Source organism: Loxodonta africana, chromosome 15, assembly GCF_030014295.1.
Source record: "Loxodonta africana isolate mLoxAfr1 chromosome 15, mLoxAfr1.hap2, whole genome shotgun sequence".
NCBI lineage: Eukaryota > Metazoa > Chordata > Mammalia > Proboscidea > Elephantidae > Loxodonta > Loxodonta africana.
The window spans coordinates 68042974-68053019 of record NC_087356.1 but is presented as its reverse complement, the minus strand read 5'-3'; the positions used below and the strand labels follow the sequence as shown (position 1 = coordinate 68053019).

The following is a 10046-nucleotide window of genomic DNA, read 5'->3' as shown; positions in this document are numbered from 1 at the left end:
CCGAGTCCCGGCCAGGCGGCCGCCCTCCAGCGGTCCCTTAGCACCTCGCTCCCCAGCGCCGGTGGCCAGCTGGGCCGGGGAGGGGCGTGCGCGCGCGGCGCAGCGGCTGGCGGCGGGGGGCGGGGTGGGTGGGTGTGCTGCGGCGCGCGCCCTGACGCCGCCGCCCGCTTAGTCTGCAGCTCCGCCTGCGCCCTCTGTTCCCGGCGTTGGGACCCAGTACGCAGGCCCGCCGAGCGGCCAATGAAGGCGGGAGGCCCGCGGTGTAGAGCCCGTCAGCCTCGGAGCCGCGTCCCGCACCCGGCCATCCCGGTAAGCGGGAGCGAGGACACCGGGACCTGGCGGGCACCCCAAGGGGTAGGGCTGCGGGCGGCCCTCCGGGGACTCTGAGGTGTTTGTATGGGGGCCGCCCCCAAGGTGCCCCTGTGTAGGAGAGTGATCCTATGTGTCTGCTGCTTCTGGCCCCTCGAGAGAGTTCCTGAGGAGGGTTGGAGAGCCGCCCCCATGGAGCACCCCTGTGTGAACGGAGCCTCCCCAGGAGTCTCTCTGTATTTGTCCCCCTGGGCTCCTCAGTGTAACTACGGACCCCCAAGGGCGGCCTCTGGACTTGCCTCTGTGGAAGAGAGTGCCCTGTTATGAGGATATTCAATCTGCTCAATGGATAGGCTCACGTGTTGGGGTCCTAAAACCTTTGGCGCTCAGCCATGTGAGTGAACTTGGAAGCAGACCCTGTAGCTCCAGTCAAGCTTTCAGATGACTGCTGCCCTGGCGGATGTCTGGACTGCAGCCTCATGGAAGTCAGGAGCACCCTTCTAAGCCACTCCCAAATTCCTGACCCACATAGTATTTTTTGTTTTAGACTACTAAGTTTTGGGGCAATTTCTTAAGCAACATTAGGTAACTAATACACCCTCCTCAGTAGCAGTGGCCTTCCTGGGGATTAAGCAGTGAGAGGAAAAACCAAGCCCGGTCTGTTAGGTGAATATTAAGATGATACAGATCCTAAGAATACGGTTTAATTCTAGCCCAATCACAAATATTCTGCAAATAGTTCCAGCATGGAAGTGAAGGATGTCAGCAGGTTGCTGTAAATCTTCTCAAAAACACTATCTGTAAAGGAAATAAATGTGGAGAGAATAGCTCACCGCAGTTCCATTTGAATATATTCGTTTCAAAGCTGACCAAAATCCTTACTGCCTGGATTTTTCAGCTTCTGATCTTCCACATATTCTCTGATCACATTCTTATTCTTCTGCTTTGCCACATGTGACACTCTCCCCCTGAAAACATAAAAGAGAGGACCTCCCTAGGCCCATTTCTTGCACTCTTCACATTTATTTTTTCCCGTATCTGCCCCTAAATGGATCTTATTTATGCAAAAAGTTTCCTATCTCTTTAGTTTCAAAATCTTTTATCTCCCAATTTCACATATCTGTCTTCAAGCAGAGCTGCTTCCTTTCTGGTATTGCCATTTCCCAGATTGATTTACTCTCATTTCTATTAGGAATATCATCAGCCACTCCACGCTTAGATCTCAATGGCCAAGTTCTGTCAGAAATTGCTGACAAGCTTTGGACCAAGGAACCAAGACCATCAGTGTCCAGCTGGAGACATGATCATCTTTCCCATTACAACTTCCTCCTTCATCCCCTTCCCCCTTTCCTAGGAATCACCTCAGAGACCCAGATGTATTTACTAAGTGCTACCAACTTGCCAGGCACTGTGCTAAAGAAGTAAATGTTTTATGCTCTTGAGTTCATCTACTGCCAGTTTTTGAGCCATAAGGGGCAAATTATAGCTTTGCAGTGCACTTATAGGAGTTAACGTATATTATGGAGTCCCTGGGTGGCTCAAGGACCCTGGTTGCGCAGTGGGTAAGGGCTCGACTGCTAACCAAAAGGTGGGCAGTTCAAATCCACCAGCTGCTTCTTGGAAGCCCTATGGGGCGGTTCTACTGTGTTCCATAGGGTCACTATGAGTCGGAATCAATGGCAACGGGTTAGGTGGCTCAAATGGTTAAACACTCAGGTACTAACTGAAAGGTTGGTGGTTCAAATCCACCTGGGGGCATGTCAAAAGAGAGATCTGGCGATGTCCTCCTGCAAGGTCACAGTCTTTGAAAATACTACGGAGTACAGTTCTACCCTGAAACACACAGGGTCACCGTAAGTGGGAATCCACTTGATGGCCACTGTTTTGTTTTTTGGTTTTATGCCTTTTCAAAGGTGACACTGACACTTAGTTACTGTTTTTCCCTCTTCTGGCAGTCACATTCTTAGTCCCCCTGCCGTTACTCTATCAAATTAGTTTGTCCATAACCTTTGGGTAAACTGGCCACACTTGTAGCTTCATTTGATCTGAATCACCCAGATGTGCACTGTGCTCTCAGAATGTCTGTGGGTGTATACTAACTTTTTTAGAGGTTCCAGTTATGCTGATTTCCCAAAGTCCCTTGGTCTTCTGTGTTAGATGAAGTTGCTATTCCTGAGACCGATGCTTCTAGAAGCCAATTGTCTGCTACCTTGCAAACTTTTACCCTTATATACAAGTGTTGCTTGTGCTACATTCTTCCAGATCAAATCCAGGACAGAAGAGATGCATTTTCAAGTTTTTGGTTACTGCCTGTCTTAGTTACCTCGTGGTGCTATAAGAGAAATCTCACAAGTGGATGGCTTTAACAAAGCGAAATTTATTCTCTCACCGTTTAGGAGGCTAGAAGTCCAAATTCAGGGTGCCAGCTCCAGGGGAAGGCTTTCTCTCTCTGTCAGGTTCGGGGAAGGTCCTTGTCATAAATCTTCCCCTGGCCTAGGAGCTTCTCAGTGCAGGGATCTAAGGTGCAACGAACGTGTTTCCCTCCTGCTCTTCTTGCTTGATGGTGATGAGGTCCCCCTCCTCTCGGCTTGCTTCTCTCTTTTATATCTCAAAAGAGATTGACTCAAGATACGACCAAGTCCTATAGATTGTGTCCTACCTCATTAACATCATGGAGGTTAGGATTTATAACACATACAGAGGTAATTACATCAGATCACGCAATGGAGGACAACCGCACAATACGGGGAATCGTGGCCTAGCCAAGTTGATGCACATTTTTGGGGGACACAATTCAATCCCTAACAGTGCCTTTAGGTCAGCTGCTTTCCTGTGGGCCAGGACAGAGTGCTACAGGATATCGCATAAATGCAGGTGATGTTGACCTCTTCTTATCATTGTGGTTGTGGAAACTGGCTAAATCCCCAAACTTAGCAGCTCTTCCTATGCTCAGAGAAATCACCTATAGCTACTATATGGGTTACCTGTTCTTATCCTTCCTAGCCTTGATTCACAACTTAGGTTCCACCTCTGAGGAAGCAGAGTGCATATGATGAGCTGGTGACTGTGTAGTTTCTAGAAACAAGTTCTGAAGATTTGGTCTGATGAGCCCCTTTGGGGATACTGGCACTATGATCTCAAGTAAGCACTTTGATTTCTCCAATCATCTTTGCAAAATTTATTCAACAAATATTTATTGAACATTTTCTCCTTGTGATCCTATTTAGATTGTTCCTCCCTTCCGAGCTCAAAGAAAATCTGGAGCTTCCTGTTAAACCTACTGTTTTTTTTTCAAGTTTTCATAACTTTATTGCTGCTGGGGAAAACCTTCCCACCTGCTTCTGCAAGATCACTGTCAGTTTTGTTGTTGCTGTTGTTTTTAGCTTTTTCCAACATATGCCACTCTCATATCAATTATCAGGTGAAGGCACTCAAGGTTACTTTCCATTTAACATGCAGCACAAGGGAGCCATGGCTTATTAGGAAGGCTGTGGACCCTCCAGAGCTACTTATTTTTATAGAGAGCTGAAGGAGAAGGGTTCCCTAGATGCCTTCTCTTTCCCTATTTTTTCCCTATCTCCTGCTGCGTAAGAACGTACCACAAACTTGGTGGCTTAAAACCACACCCATTTATTATGCCATATTTTTTGCAGTCGGGAGTATAGGCAGGGCTTAGCTTAGTCCTTTGCTTATGGTCTCACAGGACTGCAATCAAGGTGTTCACTAGGATGTGTTCTCATCTGGAGGCTTGAAGGTGGAAGAATCCACTTCCAAGCTCACTCAGGCTTTTGGAAGAATTCATTTCTTACCTTCCTGAGGTACAGTTGTTCCAAAGTTTGCACTTAAAAGCACTGCGGGTTTAGAGTTGTCCCTGGAAATAGGTGTGGAGTAGGGGGTAGGGTTGACAGGTGTGGAATCCTGGTTAACATTAAGATTTGGGTTAGAACTACACATGTAGTCATGCCATGCGTCATGGCCTCCCTCCTGGGCAACCAAGGCCTGCATCTTCATGGTGCCTTGAGAGTGCCCTTGGCAGGTGTGTCTATCTGCTGTGTTGAAGGGGCTGGGGGGCAGGGCCCTGCAGGGATGGAGGCAGTGGTAAATTGGTGGCCCTTGTGGAGATGGGTGCATACGTGAAGGATGAGGGCAGTAGATCTACTGCAAGCCCTTGACATTTTTTTAAGAGCATGCAGAGTAGTTGGTGAGACCAGGGGTATGCGTGTGAATCCACTGCTGTCTCTATTAAAGAACAAGCAGTGAAACAGAAATTACAAAGGAGAGTTTAGAGGAGGGATAGGCAGGCCTGGTTCTGAGGTGGCCTAGGAGGCTTTATAGAGGAAAAGGGCTTTGAAGGATGAATTTGGACTGCATATGTGTTTGTGAGTCTACAAGAGGGGCTGTATCTTTTTGTTATGTGTGCAAGTCAGCTTTGTATGTGCTTGTGTATTTCTGCCTGTGTCTACTTGAGTATTTCCGACCCAGGGGGTTCCCTGGTCTATGTAGATGTGTATTTCTAGTCAAAGTTTCCTCGTACTCTGTAGTATTTCTGTGTGGCATCTTTGAATCTGTGTCTTTCTCTTTATGTACATGTGTGACTGGATGTCTGTGTGTCCATGTGTTATTCACTGTGTGTAGTGAGATCCTAGTCTGACGTCTGTCTTTAATCATCCTTCCCACCCCTCAGTGTACCGCAGCTGCCAGTAGTATTTACCTCAACGATAGGTTTCCCTTCCTGTGGTCTAGATTTCCACGGATAAGACTATCTGCCCAGGGTCCTGACCCTGTGGCCTCTGTACAGGCTTGACCTTGGAAGTAAAACATTCTGGAAAGCCCCCAGCATGCCCCTTGCCTGGCCATGGACCCAGAGAAGTTACTGTGGAGGAGAGATACAAATCGGGGAAGGGAGGCTGTTGGCAGAACCCATCCCTCCTTCTTCGAATGGATATCTTTCTCTGTCTCCTTCTCAGGGCCCCCTCTTCCCCTGTGCTCTCATACAGACCAAGTATTCAGGGGCCTGACCTCAGTGTCTCTGGGGATGAGAATGGACATCTCTTAGCAAGCCCAGCCAGGTGTGTCAGGGATTCGGTACTGTCTCCCAGCACCTTACCTGTCTGCATGGTGCCCTTTCTCCATCTGTCCACTCTAGCTCAAGATTGTCCTTCCTCCTTTCCTATCCCTACGGTAGACACAGGAACCTTCTTGGCCTTTCTTTCATGATAGCCCTGGCTAATGCCATAGGCCCCTGAGCACAGGTAGAGCATTAGGGCTTGACGGCCAGTAAAAGAGCAGAGGCCCAGTGACCTCTCTCGTGGTGCAGAAAATAGCATCTCAGTGGGGTCTTACCCTCTCACTCCTGTGCTCAGTGTGTTTTTGTCCTTCCCTGGATGGGACAGGGTGAGCATGTACAAAATGAGTCAGGCATGGTCCCTGTCCTCAAGGACTCAGCGATTCACAGGCAGAATGATGTTTGGAGAAGACATACTTCTCTTACTGCTGTTACTCAGTACCCTAAGTTATGTTTATAGAATTCTCAAGTACTCACCCAGACACCCAGAAAGCCCAAAGGAAGGGCTGTAGAAGGTCAGGGCTGTTCACCATGACATGGTACGTCAAAGGCCCAGCGATGAACTCCAAAGATCCCGAGCAAGCAGTGATGTATTCCAAGCATCTACCACCCCTTCTGGGGTATATTACATTTTTGGAGTTTGTGCCCTGCCCTAAAGCATTTATTTTGCTCTTATTTTAACTCTCCCGAGCTCTGGGGGGAGGAGAAAGGTAAGGGCTGTGCAAGGGTTGTGGGATATGATGAGCAAAGCTACATCCACTCAACAACATCGTGCATGAGTTCATAGGCTCTCACCCTGTCTCTTCTCAGCTCTTGATTTTGCTGAGAACTCATAATCCTGAAGGTATTGGTTCCAGCTCATCTCACTGGCCCAGCCCTTTGGCACAGGACTTTGGTCAGCATCATGAGCCCATGCTGGGGTGGGGCAGGTAGGAGGCTGCGGGGACCACGGGAAGGACCTGCTCCACCGTGTGTCAGGATGTGTGCACACTAACCCTTGCTTCCCACCTGACGCTGTTTTGACCCTTTTGAGTCACTTCCCTTCACTCTTGCCTTCCTCTGTTTCTCTCTCTGTTCCGTGGCTCTCTATCCAACTCCCACCAGGCAGGGAGGATATGCCTGCCACAAGACCTCCTTTGATCTCCTTCGGGGATGCATTAGTAAAATACGTAGAAAATGTTGGCATGGCAGGCCTAGGGCTTGTGCCTGCCTCCTCTGGTGGCCACAATAGGAGCTGGGACCCCATGCTTTAGGCACAGAATCACCATTCTCAACAGGAATACATCCATTCTTCTTCCCATCCTGGTTTTTCTGCATCCTCTCAGTGGACACTTTGTGCTAAGCAGTGGAATCCTATAGAGGAAGTGAGTGCAGCCACCACCTCCTCCTGGTTTGATGGGATGGTGAGTGATCCTGGCTTTCCTTAGGAACCAGTGAGGCAGGGGTATCCCACAGTCCCCTGTACCACATCATCAAGAAGCCACATTTCCTGCTCTTTCTCCAGCTCTTGGCTTCTCTGTGGTAGGTCAGAGGAGGACACAGGGATGGTACCTTTTGAAGGCTACTAGGTGGTGGCCAAAATAGTAGTCTTTATCCCACATGCTTAGGGCAACCTCTTTGTCTTTTTGTTTCCCAGTTCTTTCTTCCTGGCCCCAAACCTCACTGGTCACTGAAGGCTAGGATGCCACATCTGCCCTCTTTCTGCATCGCTAGGCCCATGTTCTTTGTCAGGCTCATAAACCTCAGAGTTTGCTTACCTCCCTCCACCAAGAGCACTCAGGCTTTGGGTTGACTTTCTGGCTCTGGACTTTTTTTCATTCCGAAAAACCCAGCTTTTCTCCATTATCATGCCCTGGTCAGGAGCATGGTGTGCTGTCCCAGGTATTCATACTACCATTTACATTCTTTCCCTACTGGCTTCCTTCCCTGGCAGCCTTAGGGCTGGGGGACAAACCTCTCTACCTTCTACTCTGATCTTCATTCTAGGAGGCATTCCTTCCATGTAGCTGAGAGGCACTGGAGATGGGAAACAGGCAACAGGGCCACAGCAGGCTCCCAGATTGTTTGAAAGATCTTGTTAGTACCAACCAGGGAGCAGAAAGGGGAGATTCTGTATTTTGGTTTTGACCTCTGTCATAGAAACTGCTTTTTCGAATAGAGAGATAGTATTTCTTCAAGGAGGAAGCACTGTGGCACTCTCCTAAAAACCTTCCAGATTGCAGGCATATATATATATCAGCCATCAATTAATGATTTTTGCCTATGGGTGGGCAAACAATGCATTGATTTCCAGACCACTCCTTCTTGTCAGTACTGTTGTCATGGGGTTCAAGATTATCATGGGAAGCTTTGACTGAACTCCACCCTGACCTTTACCCTCAGTGCACCTTAGACAAGGGCCTTGCCTTCTCTACTCAAGTCCCTTTATCCACAGTCCAGGATAGGGCTGGGAGGAGTTACGTGGAATGCTAACACATCTGAACTGTGGGTTGAAGGTTATTCTCTGATAGAAAAGACTGTATACCTCCCGCTCAACCTTTAACATATCACAAGGAGACAAGAAGGAACAAGCAGGCATGTATCTTTGCCTAGGGATATATTTGGGCTATGCTTTGCACAACCTGTACATTAAAGAAAATGACAATACAGGGATTTGATACCCTACAGACTATTTGAATGAACTGGATCTTCTTGAAGAAAGCAGTGTTTTTCTCTGAAGTAAGGGTTAGGACGTACGGTGGGTTCTCAGGTTGGGTGGCACAAGCCTCTCAAGGATGGTGCCAAGCAGCTGTGGAGGTGGCCCAGCATAGAGCCAGAGCAAAGATGATGAGAGTAGTGCCAGAGCTGATTGTCCGGGGCCTCCAGGCCATCCGAGAAGGCCAGGCTCACCTGTTTCTCAGTGGGGAGAAATTGGGCTTCGGATCCTTTGTTGTCTTCTCTGTCTTAGCTTGTCCCACAGGCCTTTGGCTGGGGCCAGGCTCTTCTTAAGACGATTTTTTCGCATTTTGGTCACTTTCTCCTCTGCGGAAAACATGGATTTCTCATCTACTGTCTTGGAATGGATACAGCTAAAAATGCACTTCACCTTATTTCTTAAGCCAGCTTCTGGAAGGCCAGGGCTCTTCTGAGTATGGGCTAGGCTCATTCCCTCCTCTGGGATCTCATTCCCCAAAGGTTTGTCCTGCAAAGGCTTACCCTGAATTAGTGGGCCCAGCGAAGACCGGCCCTGTGAAGCCTGGGGCACCACAGGCTGGGCAGTCCCAGGAATCCTGCCTGGTTCTGTAATGACATTCAGGTTGCTTTCACTGTCCTCCACATCATTCTTCTCAGAATTTTTCCCTCCAAGAGCCCCTGGAGGTAGTTTTGGGAGCTTAAACGGAGGACAGTGCTGAGGACTCTGTTGACAAAAGGGGGCTGTAATATCAAAGCTCACACTCCTTTGCCAGGGACCTCGGGGTGTCCTGTTCACAGATAACCCTGCTGGCTTCTGGTCTTCAGCAGGTGGTCTGTTTTCTGTGGGTGAGGGCAGCCCAAACCCTTGATTCCACTCTGTAGTGTCCCCTTGTGGTTTCAGTTTCCGTGGGTATTCTTTCTTCACTGCCAGTGTGGGTACTTGGGCTGAGTCATTGGTCTTGCTCGGGGCTTGAGACTCAGGGCACCAGGCCTCTTCCAGGCTGGGGCTGTTCACTCTGGCTTCTAGCTGAGCACAAAGCTCCTGGGCATCTGCGGTATCCTCCCTGAGTTGTGAGATATTGGAGACCCAGCAGGCAGAACCATGGGGCCCTGCTCTGGAACTAGCTTGTTTCTTCCTCTGCTGTACTGCCTTTAGCTCAACAATGAGCTGTTTTCTAAGGCAGATTAATTCGTGTTCTGGGGCATGTGGACTGTCTATTGGGATGAGGAATTCCTGGAGGGATGTTTTCCCTTGGTTGTTTAGACTCCCAAGCACCTCCTGTGTGGGTAAGTTCTCTAAGACTGCTACAAATTGGTTCTGGGATGCCCTTACTTTTATGGGAATTCCCAACTGTATTTCTAGGATCTTTTTTCTCAGATGGAAGTTTAGTTTGGTCAAGATGGATGTTTTGAGTGCCTTTGGAATATAAGCATCTGTCTCTGCCAGTGTGGGTCCTTGGGCTGAGTCCTTGGTCGGGCCAGGTTCTGGGGACTCAGGGCAGCAGGCCTCTTCCAGGCTGGAGCTGTTCACTCTGGTTTCTAGCTGAGCACAAAGCTCCTGGACATCTACCATGTCCCTGCTGAGATGTGAGATCTTGGAGACCCAGTGCGTAGAACCATGGGGCCCTGCTCTGGAACTGCCTTGTTTCTTTCTCTCGTGTACTGTCTTTAGCTCAAAAATCGGCTGTTTTCTGAGGCAGATCAATTCTGGATCTGGGGCATATGGACTGTTTGGTGGGATGTGGAGTTTCTGGAGCCATGTTTTCCCTTCACTGTTTAGACTCCCAGATGCCTCCTGTGTGGGTAATTTCTCTGAGACTACTACAGTTTGGTTCTGAGACTCCCTTGCTTTTATGGGAATTCCCATCTGTATTTCTAGGACCTTTTTTCTCAGATGGAAATTTAGTTTGGTCAAGATGGGTGTTTTGAGTGCCTTTAGAATAGCAGCATCTGTTTGACTTTCTAGATGCACCATCTCCTTTGTTTGTTCCTCCTGCAC

General features: G+C 48.7%; 1 protein-coding gene across 2 annotated transcripts in view; it reads left to right on the top strand.

The window, feature by feature from the left end:
- Positions 1–231: 231 nt before the first annotated feature.
- LOC100670762 (olfactory receptor 8G50-like) overlaps positions 232–10046 on the top strand; it is a 74885-nt gene continuing 65070 nt past the window's right edge. For both annotated transcript variants that reach the window (XM_064268923.1, XM_064268922.1), the window contains exon 1: positions 232–309. The gene's annotated coding sequence lies outside the window, so the exon portion shown is untranslated. The remainder of the gene's footprint in view (positions 310–10046) is intronic.